This window comes from Pogonomyrmex barbatus, unplaced genomic scaffold, assembly GCF_055798465.1.
Source record: "Pogonomyrmex barbatus isolate J1 unplaced genomic scaffold, ASM5579846v1 scaffold21, whole genome shotgun sequence".
NCBI classification, from domain to species: domain Eukaryota; kingdom Metazoa; phylum Arthropoda; class Insecta; order Hymenoptera; family Formicidae; genus Pogonomyrmex; species Pogonomyrmex barbatus.
Genome location: NW_028297118.1, coordinates 2,093,433 through 2,116,766, shown reverse-complemented (window position 1 = coordinate 2,116,766; position 23,334 = coordinate 2,093,433). Strand labels below are relative to the sequence as shown.

The 23,334-nt window shown below is 35.9% G+C and overlaps 1 protein-coding gene across 1 annotated transcript in view; it reads right to left on the bottom strand.

The window, feature by feature from the left end:
• The window catches only part of LOC105430125 (CUGBP Elav-like family member 1-A), a 460,379-nt gene that overhangs the window by 379,512 nt on the left and 57,533 nt on the right, over positions 1-23,334 (bottom strand). The window lies entirely within an intron of this gene.

Below are 23,334 nucleotides of genomic sequence, written 5' to 3'. Positions count from 1 at the left end.
GGTGCTGCCCCACCAAAACGTAGAAGCGCCACCGACGCCTACACCCCTCACCGGGTTGCTATTCTGTTCCTCTGACGTCTCTTCCCGGCCGCGAAAGCTCCAACGCCGCGTCATTCGGTGTCGCTGCGACCACGAGGGTGGACGTCAACGGACACGGCTCAACCAACATCATTTATGACGTCGGATAAAAAAAAGTAATTTAACTTTGGATATTGCGACACTGCAATATCTCTTTCTAATAGATCAAAAATTCTCTTATAATTTAATAATTAATTTTTCTTTTCTTCTGGAATTGGAATTTACTTACATCTTTCGAATGTCTTAAAATAAACGAAATAAATACTTTTACTAAAGCTATATGTAATATCAAATAATTAAATATTTTGTTTGAAATTTTTTTTTAGATCCAAATTGTGAAATTTGCATTTTCTTATGATTTTTCGAAACCTACTGAACAATGTTTTTAATCAATTTTGACACAATTAATATAAAAAATTTTAAACTCTGTATATGTATATGTATACAAACTGACTTATTCTTAATACTATTTCATTGTAATATCGATATAATTAATTATACGGATGCACTGTTAAAAAACTGATCTTACAGTCATAGCGAGAGTTATATAGATGCAAAAAATTAGTTAAAATGAATAAATGAATGGCAAGTATAGCGATATTGCATATATTTTGTATCTAATCAATATAAATGCCAAAGATAGAATTTATATCTAAACAATTTATTTATATATCTCTTAAATGTCTTAAAATAAATGAAATAAATATTTTACTGAAGTTATATATTATCAAATAACTAACTAAATATTTTGTTCAACAAAGATATTTTTTTTAATTTGTCAGACTTAGCAAAAAATCTCTCTAAGGCGCCCAATCAAATAACAGCCATTCATACCTTTTATGAAAATGACTCTGTGATTTTAGATATAAAATCAAAATTTTCTCGCATATATTAAATGTTAAATGTTGCTGCTATAAATTCTACGTAGGACAATCAATTTTCTAACAACGATACATTTTAATCGTAACATTTAAAATAGCCGGACAAGCGAAAGTTTTTTGAGTGTACAAATGATAACAAATGCTTTCGAAACTTTAAATTGTGATAATTATTTATAAACAGCGACTTATCCTTTTCTCTGTAAATAGCAAGTATCTTATTAACACGATAGTGCGACGTGGTTATTTTGTATGCCTATGCGAATGCAGCGGAACGGATTAAATACAGATGTGACATTTCCCGAAGAGTCGGGAACGATAAACTCTATGACTGTCATCGCGAATGCAAACGGGTCACGAGAAATGAGCCGGAGTAAATGAAACCGCTGCTTCGTGCGGAAAGCGAAACGTTAGCGTTAGCATTCGCGGGATGGAAACCGCATGCTCGCCGCTTAGCTACCCCCCCCCGCGTCATTCGTCGTCGTTACCGCCCGGAGGAAAAACGCTGACGCCAGCAAATGCGGCAACACGTCGCGGTGATTCCGAACGGCAAAGGCGTACACGCCGCCGTGTATCCGATTTTCTCGACGATTCCTCAACCGCGAGGCTGCCGCGTTTTCGTTTGCCATGTTTCTGCCGCGTAAGTAACTTTAATCGCGAAGGAACGTCGCCCGGTCCGGTCACTTTGCGTTTCGAGATATGTAAGCGAGCTTTGTAAGCTCGAGACAGCACGCGACAGTAGTCGGGTCAGAGGCGACTAACGTAGACGTAACTGTGTTCTCGTTGGACGTTGGACAGGAAAGGATTTGGTTGCCGCGTCCGCGGCGAATGCCTCAAATTGCGGGGGATAGTTACGTAATAACTGGCGCGAGCGAGCGAGCGAGAGATTACAAGGGACTATAATTATGCGGTAGGCAGGTTTTTTGGGGGGTGCGCACCCACCCAAGCGCCCGCACCACTCGCGCGTTCCATTATGACGTTAGTATGCGCGCCCGCGAATAGCCACCCCCGGCCACTTGGCCATTTGTCACGACTGTCGCAAGTTCGCCTAGTTTAATGCATCCGCGCCCTCGAGCCGGCCCCCCCCCCCCCCCCGGCTTTCACTCCAGCGTCGCCTTTGCCGCAATTTTGGAGTGGCAACGCCGTTAACAGGCGCCGTTTCCTTGGGTGCACAAAGCAACCGGTAGTCGCGTTCTGAGCTTTGCGACCGCGCTTGACTGATGCCGGCTTCGCCTGCGAAAGACGTCGTCGATGCAAAACCGTCCAAGCAAAAGCGATCGATTTGATGTTGATACTCAAAATAATCGGTCGATCGCTCGCAAAAATTCCATCTTTTTTCGAAATCTGCGCTGTCCGATATCGAAAAATAGATCAGATCAATATCGCGTGGGAATGTGAAAGAATTGCATTGGAATTTTCATTAAACTATTCATTATATTAAAGCTTTGTCTCTTATTAAACTCTATTATCTCCTTGAATTATCGAGTAACATCTCGTCAGTAGAAAATCGATAGTGATTATTGTATCACTTGTCGAGCCAAATTAATTCCCATTTAATCTGGCTTTAATACTGATAAAGATTCGGTAAAACTATTGTAAATCATGCAGGATTCGGGGGACCTGCGTATGGATTTCCTTGAGCTGCCTCAATTATCGGCAGCGGCAGTTTCATCAATGATTCATCATTTTCAGCGGTAGAGGGATAACTTGTAGCGATAACTGCTATTCCATATCGATAATCTGTTATTCGTTTCACGTTGAGCTGTCTTAACGGGCGAAAAAATCATTCTCTTTGAGAATGAATGAGGATATACGGGCGGTTTTCAAGAGGAACGACTCTTAAATTCGCGCGTGGTCGATCTAAACCGGATGCACACGTCGGTCAAGTCGTAAAAATGCACGAGAAATGTGAATTATGATGATCAATTTGCATACCTTTGCATTTTTCGAGCACACATTAGTAAGCTTCAAGTTTCGTAAAATCGATGGCATTAAAAATATTCACTTTTGTTCAAAATCACCATTCTGCGTAATCGCATTTTGAATTTTCAAGCGAAGTAATCTCTGAATCATAATTTCTTTTTTCATCATTCATTATTTATGTACGATAATGTTGTTTCAAAATTGTTTTAATTATTTGTACGTCGTCATAACGAGCGAGAGAAAGAAAGACTCTACGAAATTTTTAGCTGGCTCATTTATATAAATTTAATCGCTCAAATTATTAAGAGGCCGACAGAATTGATAATGATAAATTTTGACATTATTTTCAAGGATAGTTTGCTGCAAAATGTACATAATGATAATAAGCGCACACTTGTGTAAAGTTTGATGAGTCAAGTAGTTATTGTGAATACACATGGTGTAATTTTTTTAACTGTGCGCAGTTGTAGTAAAGGATGGCTTGATGTTGACATTGGCAGCTGCGTAAAGTATTTAAATTGTGTTGGGTTTGATATTTAACGCAACATCTCAGACTTTAAAATCGGTGATTCGCGGATGATTCAGATAAACTGCATTTTACCATATTATATCGCCCATGGAAAATTACAAAAGCTAAAAAGGTTAAAAGATAGAAGGAAATCATTAATAATTTATGATCTTATAGGTATTGTTACCGCAAATCTTGAAAATAAAGTACGAATTAATAACATTAAACACAACTATATATATCCTATATATATATATATATATATATATATATATATAGGATTAATTGTCTTGGATATGATATAAGAATATTTCATATTTGGTTTCTCATTATATAAAAGGGAAAAGAAATAATTTAACAAATCTTTTTTAAGCACGTTTAAAACGAGAAGAAATATTTTAAAAAGACCACAGGTATGTAAACAACAAAACAAATATTTTTAGTACATATTTTACATCTGCGCGTACTTTTATTTTCTAAAATTTGTTCAATACTAATCAACTGTACCTTACACATTCCACACCCGAATTAAAAATGTCTCAAATACATAGATATGTAACTTTCTTTTACCTTGTAACGTCTCTTTCACGAGTTTATCTATTTTTGTATGTAACTTTCTTTTACTTTGTAACGTCTCTTTCACGAGTTTATCTATTTTTCATGTAAACCCATTTTGTGTAGAAGAATACAATAATATTTACGGACGCGTCGTGCTGTAAAAGTTTAGTGAAATAGCACTTTTGATGGTTACGCTACATTATTTATGGCCTACGAAAGGGTGAGAATGTATATGGCAGAGGCCAACTCGAAAAACCGACTGTTGCATACGAGACTAAATAATAATAACGTTAGTTGCGATATTATTTATGACTCGCCAAACTCTCGCGGGTAAACGCCGCATAAGCCAGTGAAAACTCGAGTTTCAGATGCGTAAAGCCACCGAGCGAAGCGATATTTTCTCGAGTATCGATTTTACGAGCACGAATATATATACATATTACCAGTATAATTTAGTTGATCGCGCTTCATCCGCCGCGCAAACTTTTCTAACCCGTAAGAATGTGCTGCTGACGGCAAAGTTGCCGCCGCCTCGAGAATAGAACTTTTTAGAACTTTACAGCGAGAAGCGGAGATTAGCCCTCGGGAGTTTTAGTTTTCGTTTTCACAATGGAGTGGAATTCAGAAAGGTCTCATTGCGGCGGGAAAAAAGATCCATCGCTTCGTTTAAAAGACTCGCTCGTTCGACGAACTGTAAAAATCAGATGAAGAAAAGGTTGCGTAAAGGAAAACCATACCACTGTTGAAAAATTTGTTGTTAAATTTAACAACAAATATCCCATGTCTCCAACGATCCACTCAATTTTATGCTATAATTTAATATGGGTATAAATAGCGATACTAATACTATGTTAATATTTCAACAGAAAATAAATGTAATCTTCATCGTTATTTAAATTTAACAATGTGTGAAATTAATATGTCTTTTATATTTAAAAAATTGAAAATAAAAATAACTTTTATTTTTTATAGATATACGATTCAAACTTGCAATTAAAATAACATATAAATATAATTTATATGCATAAAATAATGATCAAATATACATATTATAATTATATGTATAATATATTTTATCGAAACATTGACTAGTTTGGGCCACGTTTTTCATTTTGCTACGTAAAAATCTTAAACATCACATCTTTCTAGTGGGGCGATTGACAGTGATTATAACATTCATTTTGTATTAATTTACGTTAAGAATACGCGAATATGTTGTATTATTTAACATTTCTTAAAAATAATTTGATAACAAATATATGTTAAATTTATATTTACATATATATATTGAATACTTCACACAAAAATTTTAATTAACAGATTTTTTATCAAAAATGTACAAATTTTCCAGCTGTGTAGTCTATCAAACATTTTTTATATTAATTAAAATACCAAAAATAAAGGAATTTGCTATGTAAAGAGACAAAATTTGTTGTTTATTTTTATTACTCTTTGTCTATGATGTGTGTGTGTGTGTGTGTGTGTGTGTGTGTGTTTAATTATTAATATTCTTAGAGCCAAATAATCTAATATTCTTCAGTATAAATTTTATTCAACAATAATAATTTTATTAAACAATTGCCATGTAATTATTTAATTAGACAATCATGTCAACGACGATGCTGATTCTCAAATTTGTCCCCGTTTCGTCGATCTGATTCCCATTGGTCTGCGCTGTTTTTGAAACAGTCTAAGAGTAATTTGCGCGATAAGCATGCGGTTTCTATAGTGGTATTAATCTTTAATTGCATTGTCATGTAGGTGTATTACTACTCGAGAGTAATAACGTCCGCCGGAACATGGCAACAGCCTCGTGTTTCGCATTCTAATTGGATTCTCTAGAAAGCTTACGAATTCTCGTTTAGCGTTTCCGCTTCATTACTTCGCCGTTATTAATGTTTACTTTACTTCTATTTGCTATCGTTTTGTCACGACGGTCGTAAGAAGGTGCCCTTTGTGCTTGGCTACAAACCGCTTTTAGCAAAACGCGGCTAGTTCGAACGCTCGTCGGCAATTACGTTAATAATTCAATCTCATTTACGTCAGTCGGGAATTACATCTAAAATAGCTAGTGTAGAACATGGGATAAATGCGAGAATAAGCAGATTAACCGGCAGCTCCTCCGTCTTACGTCTCATCAAACAGCAGACCTGTCTGCCTGCTGGTGTAGATAGACTTGTGATTATTGTAATTTTAATGAATAAAATCGACCTATAATCGCACGTCGTAAAGCTAACCCGCAGACTCTGTGTGTGTGTGTGTGTATATATATATATATATATATATATATATATATATATATATACACAATTGAAGTAAATCAATATCCAATTTATTAGAAATACGCAAGTCTAAGCTGCTTTAATAAATAAAATTAAGATAAAATAAATAAAGATTTCTTAATAATTAATAAACTCGTTTGTTAGTTTATGAAAATTATACACAATTTTAATATATTTTCCTTTAATAACAAATTGACTTGGCTAAAAATTTTATTTAACAATACCATGAAGAGATAAATTATATTTATCTAGTATATAAGAAAAATCACGTTTCTGCATTATTCTTCTTATTGCTTTTTACATTGCATTGGCATCGGTGTAAGTTCTTGTGTAAACTTTTCAAAATTCGATTCGAAATCGTTATTACTTCCCTTCAAAATTGAACCATTTATTTAAGAAATTGCATTTTTGAGAATATTTTCATTTACATTTGGTCCTGGATATTTTTCTTTATATATTTAGTTAATTTTCGTAAGTTAAAATTGATACAGCGAATCAATATTATGCTCAAAGATTCTGCAGAAACTTGGCGCATCCTAGAAGTCATTCTCGATGTGTTAGGCAGTTTCTGGAGCAACGACTTCGACCGACAACGAAGTTCGGGCTATCCCCGTAGCATTAATTAACCCAGTCGTGGCCCATGGCAAAGGAACAAAAGGCTTCCTTTTCCGTCGTTGCCGAGAGAGAGAGAGAGAGAACGTAAGAGAGGTAAAAGCCCTGGCTCTTCGTTTTTTCTTTTCGCGCATCGTTGCACAACATCGCTGGGTACACCAAGTAGATGGACCAACGTTGTGATTTTCTAGTAGCCTTTTGGTCATTGTTTCCGACCGATTCATCCAGTTTCAAGTAAAAATTACAAAAAATAAAGAGAGAGAGAGAGAGAGAGAGAGAGAGAGAGCACGGTGCTCTCCAAATTTATCCCATCACAAAGGTTATAACTAAAGGCTGAATCCAGATTGTAGGAGAGATGTGAGGTAATTAACAAAATTTAAATTAAAAAAAATTCCTATAGTATTATGTATGAAAAAAAAATTAAAAATTATTTGATTGTGCGCCATGAGCGCAAAATCACAATTACAGAAATAACGCTTTAATGTAATTTTACAAACATATAATTTTCAGATTTCTCTATAACCGCAAAAATTTTCTGTTCCACAGTACTTTACAATAGCACTAGGATTATTCAACGTTTCAACAATGAGACCTAATAATAATAATTAAATACAACGCAATTTAATTAAATTGAATCAGAATATAAAAGCATTATGCGATATCACGAATAGAAATTATGCAAAAATTAAAATCTAATAAATTTATCAATGCGAGGAACTTGATAAATGCGAATTAAAGTTAAATATAATCGTATTATCAAGACGATTAAAAAAAAAAAAGAAAAAAAAAAAGAAAAAAAACTTTGACGAAACGGAGGCCTATTATTTTGAATGGAGCTCGTTCAGGGAGCTTGGATGAATCTGCTTGTTTCTACGGAGAATCAATCTCATGGCAGCATATACGCGGTCGCTGGCGAACCTGCGCATATATCGATGGATAGCGGCATCAGGCGCTTCTAGAACCCGCTTAATATTCATAACGTCTTTTCCCCTTGGCAACTCCAAACACATTTTAATAACATTTTTTACGGGGCGCTCGACCTCGACGCCTCAAAAGCGTCACGGCGGAGCGTAGCGTCGGCCTTTCCTCTTCGCTCGCGTTTTTCTGCGATGGAATATTCTGTCCATCCCCTGACCTCTCTCCACCGCGCCGATCACCAACCCTTTCTCCGGCGCATCTATCTCTTGGTGGAAAGTCGGCCACGAAGCATCCAACTTGTCCGAAGTCGCGTCGCGGGATGAATCGAAAATGCCTGCACGCTCTTGGTTGTTTTCGCAATGGAATATTCTTCAGGAAAAAAAAAAAAAATGATCGTATCATCGAGATATATAAAAACGATATCTTCTTCTGATTTTTATATTTTCTTTTTTACTTCTTTTCCTGCCCTAAATCATAAAGAAACGTATACCTCACCCGACTTTTCTATGACACTTTCGAGTCAACGTTATTATGAGTATTCCAAGCGATCCGTAAACCCTTTCGTGAATCCATCTAACATTTAAATGTTTTTCTTATTTTTCTTGACATTACCTGTTTTTGTAATTCTTACATATATAATTTTATTGAGATAACTAAATATTATTTTAAATTATTAATTAGAGAAATGTCTTATCGTGAGATATAACATATTTTGAAGATGCATTGTGTCTAAATATTATATCTTTTCTTAAATATTACAGACACATTTTCTAATCTTTTTTATAATTTCAATGAGTTTTATAAATTCTTTCACCTTGTTGAAATAAAAAGTCATGGAAATTTTTGTTTCTTATCATATATTAAGAACATTCTGTAAATCATCTGTAAAATTTCTAATTAATAAATCAATTTTATTACTGGACTGGAATTCATTACTTGGTAAGCCTAATATTGTACAAAATTTTGACTAAGTAAATATAATAAGTAAATATAACAAGTATCTTAAAGTACAGATAAATATAGATTATAGATATTAAAGTCCTGATCAAAATTGTATAAGGAGAGCCTTTATAATTTAAAAACCGTCTCGATTAGATACATTTATATCATCTCTGATACGACTACATTTGAATCTGAGAACTTTTTCATATCTCATTTCTTTCGAGAAATAATTAAAAAAGAGTCGAGAATAAAATAAGATAATAATTGAAAAAGTGTCTGTGCTGCTAAAAATTTAGGTATCCATACGTTACAATCAAAATTTAATCATCATACAGATTCTTGTTACTGTAAATATAATTTCTTGTTCCATAAAGATATAAACTCTTAATCACGGATTGTATATTTGATTAGAAATTAAAAATTACCTTGAAAAGATCTGATGAAAAATTGAAGTCAATCTGATCAGGATTATGGGATAAATTTTTTAGTGAGAAATTTAAAAAAATGTTTTATACTTTTTCCTCTTTAAGATTTATTTATCTTAAAAAATTAAAACATTTTTTAGATAAGCCTTTTTAATTAATGAATGTGGACCTGATGGGAAATTCTTAAGGTCCTGATTACCATAATTTCTAAGACAAATTTTTGTATATTTTTTTTCTGTTTAAAATTTATCTGTTTCAAAAAGTTGGAATATTTTTTTGAATAATGAATCTACTATGAACTTGATCGGAAATTCTTAACAAGCTTCTGATTGCTATGATTATATGACTAACGACCCCGTAAGATTAGCTTGAAAAGACTTGATAAGGAATGGAGTTAATCTGATCAGGACTACGGATAAATTTCAAGTCTGGAACATAGAAAAAAAAAACTTTTATGCGTTTTTCTTTTAAAGATTTATCCGTTTTAAAGAGTTACAGCTTCTTCCGTGGATCCTTTTGTTTGGGAAAATGGAATGAAAGAGTAATGTTTCCGGAATTTTTAGTTACGTTTTACGGGGTTAGTTACGAAAATGCGATACGATTCTTCATGCGGCGAAGATTACGAAAACGTATTTCTGACGGACGACGCGCTCGACTGTCGGAACAATGTTGGATTATCATGAAGCGGAATAATCCGATCTTACGACAAGGAGAATCTTACATGCGACGTAGAGAAGGGGGTGGGGGAGAGGGGGAGGGGGGAGCTCCACATGGGAGTCGCGCCGACCGCGTTTTTCCAACGTATACATACACACGGGAGTCACGGGAAGAAAGGTAAATCGGTTTTACATCTCGACTGCATGTCGACGGAGAATAATGCAGCGCCGTCGGCGCTGAGAGAGAGAGAGAGAGAGAGAGAGAGAGAGAGAGATGAGAAATTAAGTGAACCGTGGCGGATCGCATCGCAACGACGAAGGCGCACTCGCTTAAGCCGCTCCCGACGCATTCGAGCGCGTGCATTCAGTATGGAAAATAATATTTGCTCGCGGATATGCCATTCCGGCGCGTTCACCGTCAATTCTCCCTCGAATCCTTTCGCTAAATCCTCGATATCAGAAATCGCGCGACTCGCGCGTCTGACTGACTCCGCCATGTCAGACCGCTTCCACTTTCGCCGGCAGATATCTTTGTCGATCGCCATCGAAATTTCGTCGTATCGTACGTCAATTGAATTTTATTACTTCTGAAAATACAGTATGTATCACTTGTAAGATCACGTATAATTTGACGTGCAACGACTTTGTGTATCTGTCCCAATCGTGCAGAATCGTGAAACCAAAGACTTTATAAAACAGTTTTACAACCGACAATTCGCATACTTTATTTCACGATGGAATTTCGGTACATTCGCGGAGATTTAATATGGATCGTGACGCCGAGGGAGGAGCTTCGATTATTAATAATTATTCCTCTCGGTGTCGTGGAAATGCGCGATCACAATAATAAAAAATTTCCCTTTGGAAACGTTAGACGGGTGAAAAAGGAGGACGCGGATATTAATGAGGGACATCGTTAATGCGCATCGTCAAGTATATCGATGCTTTGTATCACATCCAATCCCCCGTAACTGTCGCATTATTTCGACCTGCGGCGACACACGGGACATCGTAATAAAGATATTGATCCGCATAAACCCAATGACCAATCCCCATCGAGGTGCCGCCACCGATAGCAGAAGGGTTACAGTACGTGGTTCGTATTTCCCCAAACCCAAACACTCCTCTCCCCCTCGACCGCCATATCCCATTCTCCTCCTGTCTCCGTTCTATGTGTACCATTTCTATATGTGTAGGGAGACACAACGTGACGTCGATATTTATCGACGCGGGGATCTACGTAGGACTTTACGTGCGACATCGAGTGACCCTAATTCGCGACAGTTGTGTGCGCGACGAATCGCTTTGATGGAACGGCATCATCATAACACGGCTCGTTCTCGTCTCTCGTAATCACAGCGATATTATTTCACGAACGGAACCCCCCCCCCCCCCTACGCGCGTGTTTACACGGAAATCCTTTCACCGCGGCCCTATCCCTCGCCCTGTCCCGTTTTTAATCAGTTCGTTGCTCTACGATTTCAAAGGACTCTTTGGTGGACTCAACTCCCGCGCGACTCCTCTTGCATAGAATTTTCCATCATTCAGAGACGTCACTCGCGGACATATTTTGAATTTTTGCACTGCCATTCATTTCGATCTAAAGCCGTTCGTAATGAATTTTAGAAATGGGCAAAATTCAATTTAAACAACATTTTACGATTTTACCGAACGGTTTTATCGAACACAGTGACTGTAAGTTAACTGTTAAACATTATTTCATTTTATTTTTATTTATTATTTTAGATTTAGAATATTTATCTTTAGAATTTTATATTAACAATAATAATAATTACAACACTTGGCCAATTGTATCTTATAAAATTTAAATATTTGTTTGCCCAAATAGTAAATAGGCGCAGACACATTTTTTCTTCCCATTATTTTGTTTATATATGTAGAATACATGTAATAAACAAAAACTATGAAAAATAAAAAAAAATTGATTTAAATCTGAGTAGATTGCGATATCTTATCATTAACTAAACTATATTCCGTAAATTTATTTCTTTATTTTCATAATTGTATATAAAGAGAAAATTTATTAAGAACATCAGCTTTAACTTTCAGAAGAAATTAAGGAGCGATCCATTCTAAATTGGTCCAAAGCTCCGAGTTAAAATTCAAGTAGTAGGCAGTCTAGACCGAGCGATATATAGACTAGTCATTAGCAAACATAATAACCGTGAGTATCGCAAATTAGTGTAAGCTGATAGTAATAATACGCCAATCAATATTGTTCGTCACAGTATTCCATCTTGAGATACGATATGAATCTCAGAGAGTTGCACGAGCACGCTCTTGAGAGGAGGCATATAGGAGGCATATAATCGAGGCCTATATATCGATCTATTAGCAAATTAGTAACGATTAGTAACGACGAGACTAATTACTGACGTCTGTATACGTAACCGAGATCAATGGGATCCTAGATACGCGAACCACGTATGTGTGTGTTGCGTTGTATGGTGAAAGGTGTATTCGTGTTTACCCGGTCCCGCTGCGGAACGGGAAACGGCGCCAATACTCGGGGGATCCCCCGGTAGAATTAGTATTTAATAGTGAAAGTTTCGAACGCGCAAGAAGACTATCTTTTCCGTAGTCTTCGGGAGCACCGCGACTAGAGAGCATTATAATTGTATAGAGAGAGGGGGGGGGGGGAGAGAGGATGCGTTCCTCTTGCAGAAAGAAATCTGCCGAAAGAAATGATTCTCTAAATGAAAGACGACTGTTATTCCCGTGTCGGATTGTTGTTTCCGTCGAGTTAAAACTTGGTTCGAAACCATCCTCCGACTAGATTCACATTAGACTAATTGCAAAAGTTTTTTTTACTTTTACGCTGATTGCCAATGATATTTTCACGTAAAGGAAATCTATACTGTAAATTTGTTTCTAAAACAGTCCTAATGTCCAATTTCGGAAATTATAATAAATATTTTATCTTGAATGTCAAAAGAATAGCTGAAATACTGTAAGTTTGCATACATTAATTTTTAAATATTGATATCCCGCATAAAATGAGCGAGGCATTTAAAAAAAGATATATATATATATTCAAAAAGCTATAAATTTTTAAACTTTTTTAAATATATGTATATAGTACAGTATAAACATTAATATTAAATTAAAAAGAAATATTGAGCGCACAGCTAATTTTAAAAAAGATTTAGATAAAAATCATTATCAATCAATATTAATATAAAAATTTAAAAATTTTTACAATTTCCCTTTATCGCTAGAACTCCAGAATATAGATCGGGCCCAAGGATCGAATAAAAGAAAATTTATCATTAAAGTCGAACGTTTTTTGTACATTGTGCAACAATATAAGACAGATGAATAAAATAATTTCTTATTTATTTCCCCCCCCCCCTTCTTTTTTCTCTGTCGCAATTATTATTTTCATTTACAAACGTTGTGATTATTATTATTTCAATTTAAGATAATGGAGTATGGGTGCGTAAACCACCCATGGTTATGTAATTAAATTCACGCTGCGCCGTAACACCGTGGGCAATCAACGATGCCACTGCGCGCTGTAATTGAGTCAACTGTTAAAAGTGCAAGCAAGCTCGAAAGCCCGTTCCTGACTGCAAACCGCATATTACGTTACACTATTCAATTTGACGGTTGACTTCCACGTGTAAATAACAAACTCTCGTTTCCCGCACTTATCACGCGCTACGTGTCACTTGTCAGCTCTGTCTGTGGAATCGTAATTGGCGAGGAGCGTTTATTCCGTTATCACTTTATTTGTATTTCCACCATGATGGTGCTTACCCTCTATGAAATCTCTGTTCTCGCATATTTTTCCAACCGCATTTATCGGCGCGCCGATAATATGCCGAAAAATAAATTCAGCTGCAACTGAAGAGTGCAAAAATCGCGAGATTCAAAGCACGGGGATTATACAATTTCGCAGTGTCAACATCGATCAAACATCGGTTTTCATATCAAAGCGAGAATCTCTATCTTAAACGAAGAAATGTACTTTTTAAAAAAGATCAGCATTTAATAATATAAGATGAATAAATTAGTAATAATTAAAAAAAAGTTTTTAATTTGTAATGTGTAACCAACAATTACTACGAGAGAACTTTTTTATAAGCGTGTCAAAGAATTTTTGAAAGCTAAATTAATCAGAAAAAGATCCAAAACTAGCGTGTATAGCTTTCTTTAATAATCTTACAATCTTTCGTCGTATTTATTTTTACGAGTACTCCGTCGCTTTCGTGTTTTCCTTCTCAGAAGATACTGAAAATCTGTCAAATGTCACGTCTCTTTATCTGAATACGCGGAATATATGGCTCAGCGGAACACAATTTGGAGTAGAAGCAAGATCGAATATATATATATAGAAAAAAGTAACCGTACACGTCGCAAAAGGGAAAGGGCGAAATAGCGGGAGGAAAAACGTAGTCTCATCAACCTCGGCCGATTTCCCGACGGACCCTCATGCCGGTTTCCCCTTTGACGAGCCCTTCTATAATTCTGCATTCGTCATCCGACCACGCCGACACTCCCTCCTCGCCCTGTGGGCGAATATTTTCCGGTGTCGACGTACTCTCAGCACGGTAAATTAAAGCGGCTCCGAAGACGACGAAGGACAAGCGAGAAGACGGCGGATGCAACGGATGCACAATGCGGTGGCAGTGCGGAGAAGAACGAGAAGGATGACTGTCGCGGCTTGTGCCAATAATACGCGCGCGCGCGCGCGCACACACACACACACACACACACCTGTTTGGCTTGAGTGTAATGGATGGAAAGTGCGGGTGGAAAGAAAACGGTGACTCGCGGCCAACTCGTTGCCAAGATTCACGTCATGCTTATATTTATACCCGGGTTATAGATGCATTCGGTAGTACCGGAGCATTCGCACTCTTCGCAAAGTTTACGAAGCGCTCGCGCCGAGTTCCCCCCCCCCCCCTACATAAAATGAAATCGAAATCTTCGCGTTCTCCAAGTTGTCTGATAACGCAATTACTAATTACCAGTTCCAAAATCATCATGTTATACGGAGCATAAAACTTACTTTTCTAAGATTGAATAATGTTGGAAAAGTTTATTTAAAAATTTGTTTAAAAAATTATTTGAAAATTATGTTAACCAAATTATGTTAAATTAAACAAGCAATATTGCATAATGATTATGATGAAATATCTTCTTTTATTACCGTTTTATTAGTTTTATAGTGTTATATATCACACTGGTAAATTTTCTTCAATTTTTTTTTCTAATTTTTTAAAATATTATTTCCAAGGGTAAGTATGCATATTAAATCAATGCAATTAGATGTAAAACTATATGAGAAAAAAGTTCTTGTTATTTCATAACTATCAAAAAATTCTGAACGTATTTCTTTTTGTAAAAATTATCTCTATAGAAATAAAAATATTAAGATACGTAAAAGACGAGTCTTTCGCGATATTTCGAGATATTTAGATGCGATCTGAGCCAACCGACTTAATCTCGACTCAAGCCCAGCTTTCCTGCTTATATACTGAAATCATTTCTCATTTTTCACCTTCTAGCTCTTTCTAGCAATCCTTAACCTCTGTGCACTTAGAGTATGCCATTTTGAAAACGAGTCGAAGGTGATTGCGTTCCCATTGACAGGGGCTTACGGTACAGTAGCGAGTAACGCATCACACACAAGGGGAAGAACGGGGATGATGTCGAAGAAGATGACGTAAGGAACGAAGGAGTTCGTAGGGTCGGTGCCAGGACGGATATGGAGCGAGCAGGTGCTCCCCATTTTCGCCCTCTCGGCGTACAATCCTTACAGATAACGCGTCGTTTGTAACTGTCACCGGATGGAAGAGAGAGAGAGAGAGAGAGAGAGAGAGTCGGCAGCTACGAAAGTACGAGACACATACACGCACATGTATGTATATAGCCACCAGAAGTGAAACTTGGATGGAGAGAGAGAGAGAGGGGGGGGAGGGGGGTAACGCAGGCTATTCTTGAGAGCGAGGGAGATGGTTGTGCTGCCGAAAGCCCGGGATGGGAGCGTGTAGATGTCATGCACCAGTGCGAGAAAGGTTGATTCTATAGCGATGTCTCTCGAAGTCCGCTGTATAGCATGGCGGTAGATCCGCCGGCCGGAACACCACTCTGTGTGTGTGTGCGCGCGCGCGCGCGCGTGTGTGTGTGTGTGTGTGTCAGTGGGAGCGCGGGGGGTGACTAATGTTACCTGAAGGTGGATTTGTATACCGGCTGAAATCGATAAGGACTCGGAGACGGGTGACCGAGGGGCTAAAAGGAACCAAGTGGTGGATGGGACGAGTAATGGGGAGGGATGGCCTCACCTGGATTTACAGAAGGACGTCCTGTCTCTCGAAAGGATAATGGTCATGATCCATTCAGAATTCGATAAGCTCGCTATACGATAAATTAAAGCGTGTATTCTTTTTGCTATAATTTCGACCGTTTAATTTCGACCGAATCTCGTGACGTAATCTCACATGCACACACACACTCACACGCACACTCACACTCACACGCACACGCGCGCGCGCGCACGCACGCACGCACGCACACACACACGCACACACACACACACACACACACACACACACACACACACACACACACGCACGCACACGCTAGTGCTTATTACATATTTCATAGCAAATTCAATCGCCTGCATTATACTAAAAGCTGTTATACATAAAATTATTTAAATAATAAAATATAAAACATTTTAAACAGTTAAAGTGTAATCCGACAATACTTAACAGAATAAACATACAAATTTTACTTTTGTTTTATTTAAGTACTTCATGTTAGTCTTAACGCGCATTAATCCTTTAGATGTGAGTCACTAAATTTATTACTAGTCGTCAAATTTGATGCGCACATGTTAGTAATATGTATGTATATGTAATCGAAACAAATAACATCTGACTATTAATATTGCTAGTATAAAAAATTCGCATCATACGAAGATAATGATGACAATTAAGGTATTTCTTAAATAAACATACATGGAATTTTTTATGTATGTAGAATAATTATTATTAAAATTTTTAAAGTAAAATAAATACGAAATGTGAAATAAGGAATAAGATTTCATATCTATTTATACATTGAAGGAAAATTTTGATTTATAAAACTTTTTAGATTATTAATTAATGTGCCAAATACTCGAAAATTAATCTCATTACAATTTTGTTAGAAAGAGATACATTGAAGTTTAAAGAAATCTAATATATCCAAATGAAATGAATATATGCAAATACAAAGTATTATACAAGAAATGTGTAATTATTATTATTGACAACTCTTAATTATCAAATTAAACAATCGCATATGACATATGACATAATCAAGACTGTCGTATAAATCACCTTTTTGCAGATATAAAGCGTTTCAATTTTTTATCTTAAAGTTGGAGTTTTTATCCATAAATCTTAAAGACAATTAATAATTAATCGTCATTACTGAATGCAAAGTACTCAGAAGAATCTATGTATCCTGGCATAATGATCATCCGGATAATCGGAAGTAGTAGAGGAGTATAGTATATGATCGGACATCAAATATATCCAGGAGAGTAAATGTTTATATTCATTTTTATTTTATGATTAGATACTATAAATGCACACCACGCGCGGGCTATTTATTTTTTGACGTTATATATTTTTCAATCAAATATAAAATTCTAGTATTGTATATTTCTTGGTTAAACATAAAATTCCAATCAATTCTATCAATTTGTATTGCAAACGTATACGTGTCTACATCGTACAAGTACATATCACGTGACATAAAGTGATATAAAAGTTACCCCCCCCCCATTTTTAACATTTACTTGATCACAGAATGCTCCGAAAAAAAGTGCGAGATAAAAATATTATCATACAACTTCTTTTAATCTTCTTATCTCCGTGATAATAACATCTGTGTGCACATGTGAGTTATATAAATTATCAAAATGCAAATTTTTGTGCTAACAACATGACGAACAACATAATGAACAAAATGAGAAAAACTAATTAGAGAAGCGAAAAAAGCGGAAGTAATTAAATCTCTTATACATAATTTCTGTAAAAACGACACGTGTTATATGAAGTTTAAATCAGCTCTGTACAGAGCACCGCTATTCAAGGAGGAGTCAACATCTGCTCGGCAGAAAATATTCGGAGCCGTACAAATGACTGCGAAGTGATAAATAATGTAACGGAGCCGTGCTCTCGTGTTACATGTCGCGGATAACGTATCGTTCCCATTATACGTTCGTATCTAACGTTACGTCCGAGTGGACATCGTATGGCTCAAAAATATAGCGTTAGGCTGCGCGGTATGGAAAATAAGACGAAGGCGCGAATTGCTAGTAGCGGGTGTAAAAAAAAAAAAAAAAAAAAAAATATTGGAAAACGGATCCTTAATTTGCAACACGCGTTCAATAGAGGCGTGTGTTTATGCAACCTGCTGTATTTGTCATTGCCAATAACTGACACTGGTATCCTTCAAGTTTCGTAACGAAATTTTGGCAGTCATTTTAATGCAGTATTGTGTCTCTACGTGTCTTTCGCAACACGTGTTGGTAGTCTGTTCAATAAGATTTCAACAATGACTATTTTTGCATTCGTAGAAAGAGCCGTGTGATTCTCTAGCACGGAATGTATTTTATAAAATAAATTTTACACATGCTACAGCTACTTAGACAAAATTATTACTATTATTATTATTATTAAAGATATAAATTTGTTTAAATTTACATGCAAATTATTTCACACAATATTTTCTCAGAATATCTAAAATGTTAGCATCCTATTGATAGGAATGTGTTATAACGCTTTATCTTATTTAAATATAAATGTATAAATTAATGCGATCAACATTTAAAAGCTAAATTAAACTAGAATTATTTAAAAAAACAAGGAACAATTTTTTGTTACTTTGCGCATGCAGTATTTTTTCATTTTTTATATCTACAATAACATTGTATTCAAAGCGTAACATTTATTTATTTGTATGGTATAAAATAAATATATTATTAAACACACACACACACACACACACACACGCGCGCGCGCGCGCGCGCGCATTGCGAAGCATTGCTTCTAAAAATTTGATAAACAGTAGGATTGAAAGAGGGCTTGTTACAGTGCGCAGTCATAGCAACGTTGATTTAATAAAATTTATCGAATAAATCCGAGCGGTAAAATTCGCTATTTCGCAGACAGGTAAACGTTTCCCTTTTTGAGACGAAATTGTCTTGCCACTGCATTTCGCGTGGGAAGGTTATTTTTCATGGTACAGCAATCTGGCTACGTGCGACACAAAACTCTGCTGGCGATATATTTTGGAAAGAGTTGAGATTCATTATGGTATTACGACCATAAAGCCTCTTTCATATTATTCATTCTCGCGTAGCGACATCACGTTTTTTACCGAGCCAACTTTGAGTGAATCACGTAGCGTAACGGAGAATATTTTTTTTATTTTAATCCGTAATATTACACAGACTTGGAAGACTATTACTATTACGATAATTTTCTAGATATTTCTTATAAAATAACTTTTAAAGTGCATTGCACAGGATATTTGTAATAATTAGAGGAAGTGTAAATATATTCTTATATAAAATTACACATAAAAAAAAAAACAATTATAAATATAGCGTAAATACGCATTTTTTACAGTTTTTGTCAAAATCCTTATATCAGATCATTAACGATTATTATTCGTTATGTTAAAAATATATCGAATCAGATGATATATATGTTTTCATCGATTTACTATTTATCATTTTATTATACATTGACACAATGTTATAATCGCATTAAATATATTCGTCAAACTCGTTAATTATTCAAATTATACATTTGACATAACTAGCTTACAGAGAGAATTAATTTAAAAATTAGTTATATCCCTTAGTTACATTTCTCTAATATCATTTTTTGTTGCGGGAGATATTTTATAAGAAAATAATTTTTAAAAAAATGTCATCCAGGCTGACGATCGAATTCCTGGCTGGTGCGCCCTCGATCCCCGTATTTCTCATCGTTGCTCGTCGTTGCCCGATAAAAATGAATTGACTGGAGCTGTCGTTGTACCGCGGCCTCTCGCGGTAAACAAAATTACGACAATATTAAGAGGTCTCCGTGCCCGGAGAGCGGAGGTGACGGTCGGCCGCGTTGCCAGGAAAACTTTTCTAGCGCTCGTCGTTACACCTCGCTATACCCCGTCAGACCCAGAAAATAATGTGGCGCGACTAGAAGACTCTCCCTTGATTCCCTGCCAGATGCGCAATTTACGGCCCCTGCCACAGGTAGACCGATGGAAATTCCGCGCGAATTTGTCACTTTGGAATTCGTCCCGATGAAAATTGACATTTGAATTTTGAAGAACGAGATTTCGTAGGACGCGTGAAATGTGTGACGGCTCGCTCTCAATAATAATAATAATCTGCCGCGGTGCAATTATTACTGGACGGACACGAGGAAGCACTGGCTGAATTATCAGACATAGATTTAATAATAAGTAGCGAATATATATATATACGCAGGCTGGTTTTTTTGTTTGGGGCGCGACGGCGCGATTGAACGGAGTACGATCTCATAGCGGGGGAAATTAAATCCAAGATTTTTCATCCTCGTTTTCGAATAACCTGATAAATATTTACATTGTAAATCCCAGTGCCGGCGGGAAAAGGATAGGAGGAGATATTTTATCAGTATTCTCGAAAATTCCACGTTTATTCGGCGAGCGACGTTTTTTTATCGGATATTTTCGCGGCCGGATAAGTCGTTCATTCTGGTAAAAATCTCTCTATTCAGGGAAGCTCTTCCGGCGACTAAAATTCCATGTTCGGAATCCGCGGAAGCGAGGAGCGAGAGAGTATCGAGAGCGTATTAACCGACCGGCTTTGGGCGAGCCGATGTCAATACAAGCTGGAAACGGAATCACGAAGTGAAAACGACTCGGGTGTAACGACGGAGGTGTATTGGGCAGAACGCCGCTGATATCTCGCTCGGTATAAGTTTCCCATCTAAGTTTTCCTTCCCGGTTCTATCCCGGGATCCCGGGATGTTGCATCGCAGTTAAGAGCGAAGTAGTGAGTATGATTGTCTCGCGACGAAGCGTATATCGTAAATACAACACGATTATAAAAAAAAAAAACAAAGAACCGAGCGTTCATTATCACGCAAATTTGATTTTATAATTCTTCTTCTCGTCTGCGAACTCTCTCGTATAAAATACTGTAACAACAGAATTAAGCTGATCAATGATAAATTATATACATATAACGACATGAATAATAAGTAAATTACAAATTCAATTGCCGGATCATCATTATCGGCTATTAAATTTGTTAAGCTAGAAACTACGAGGTAAGGGTAATTTCTTCATTTAAATCGGTTTTCTTTTTGTTTCTTAGATAAAATTATAATATCTATAAAATCAGAAATCAGAAAAAAACAGATTTACTCAACTCAAACACTACTGATGCAACAGAACATGTCATGATTCATGGATATATTCTGGGATGGACTATTCGATTACAAAAAAAGTTCCAGAAAAACCGATGAGAAGTACGGATATATACGGATGAACATGCATGTATCTGTAACTCTTGTCATGCAAATCAATGATAAAAAAGAGAGAGAGAGAGAGAGAGAGAGAGAGAGAGGGGGGGGGAATAAAACAACTCGGATTTAACATACGATGGTGAAATCCTGGTAAGCCGAACGGACTCCGTCAGGATCAAAGTTTACCGGATTCGTATCGAAAAGCCGCAAACTTTCCAGCGGGAAAGTTGTGCACGTAAAAAAATCAATCGGCAGTATATCGTTTGACAGACATCAGGAATGAAACCGCGCATCGCCGGTAGTTTATTGTGCTATCAAATCGCAGGGTGCTTGGGGCACAATAAAATACCACCGGCCGATGTCGATCCTATATCTTCAGGGTTCATCCGCGGCACGGCCAGACGCATAAACCATAAAAAGACACGTGCTACCTATGAAATTCTCCGACAAACGTACGATCCGGTAGAATTCATCGGGGAGTTCTACATACGCTCCCTACTAAAGAATCCCTAAACGTGTGAGATTTCCCTCCCCTCCCCATCCTCCCCTAAAAACACAGTATGCAAAGAGTATATATATATATATATATATATATATATATACGGTGTTTTAATACGGAACGTCTATGGAATAATAAATTTCTGCAAAGTCAAGTAGCTGTTGAAGTAGAAAATTCTCCTTACCAAAAAGTAAATACCTATAAAAATTTCCATGTTTCGCATAAAAGATTAAAATTTTTATTTATCTATTTAATGTTAGGAAAACAAACGTTTCAATTATTTACAGCCCGATTTTTATGATTTTTTCGGAAAAATTAATAAATAAGATTTTTAATTAAATTATAGTTAATTTTTTTTTTATTGTTAATACCACTTCGAACTTATTTATATTCCTTGCTAATAGTTTTTATTTTAATATATTTCATTCTCGGCATATTAGAATTATAATTTTTTTAGTTAATAAGAGTAATACATAAAATCTTCTCAATAAATTTCAATTCTAGCTAGATCGGTAAATTACAATAAGAATATTGTGATATGTATATCTTATGAGAATGAGAGCTGTTCTATAGATTTGATACGAAAGGATAATAGCTATGATACAGTTTGATTGAGAAGGATACAAATTCATGCCAAGTGCTAACAATTTTTTGCTACGACAATCAATAGTATAGATAAGGATAATTAAAAGAAACAGTACCGCGACGAGCCTGTAACGAGGAAGTCGATAAACGTGATCGTAAATGCTATTGTTTCCTTGTCTTTTTTCCACTAGTCCGTTTGTTGGATCGTTTCACACGTGAAGCGTAATTACTTCTGCCTAGCATTGTTGGTAAATTAAAAAGAATGAAAGAAAGCGAGAGAGAGAGAGAGAGAGAGAGAGAGAGAGAGAGAGAAGGAGGTAGAAAGAGAAAAAGAGAAAGATTAAAATGTAAATATGCGTGGAAATTCGGAAAATTAACTACAGACGATACGTTAACAAGCTCGATACTTTTGAGTTTACTCACAAATATTACTCCGCAAACATGCGAATATCTCTGATCAATGTGTGCGTTTATCTCTGTTAATTTAAAGCTATAATTACAAAATTAAAATCTGTAGATTTAACGAATTGTCATTTACATATATTAGATAATCGATATTTTTAATAGATAAGAATTTGAAATGAACTATCCGATTATTCAATGTAGGCATGTAGGAAATAAAAAAATAGAATATTTTTGAATCCCATGTCAAATTCTTATTTAAAGAAATAGATTAATAGGGTGTTTCCATTATAGTCCAGGATAATGTTAAAGCTGTAAATAAATAATTAATATTATTTATTATGATTTTAATAAGAGACTTTAATAGATGAATGGATGAAAGAAAGCTTTAGACAGAAAATTTAACTTTCATCCATACACACAATTTTTATTCGAGATTATAATTATATTATAGTATTGCATGGGGGCATATATAAAATTTAAATTTCCCCATCCACTTTAATCAATGCTTTCAAAAATAAA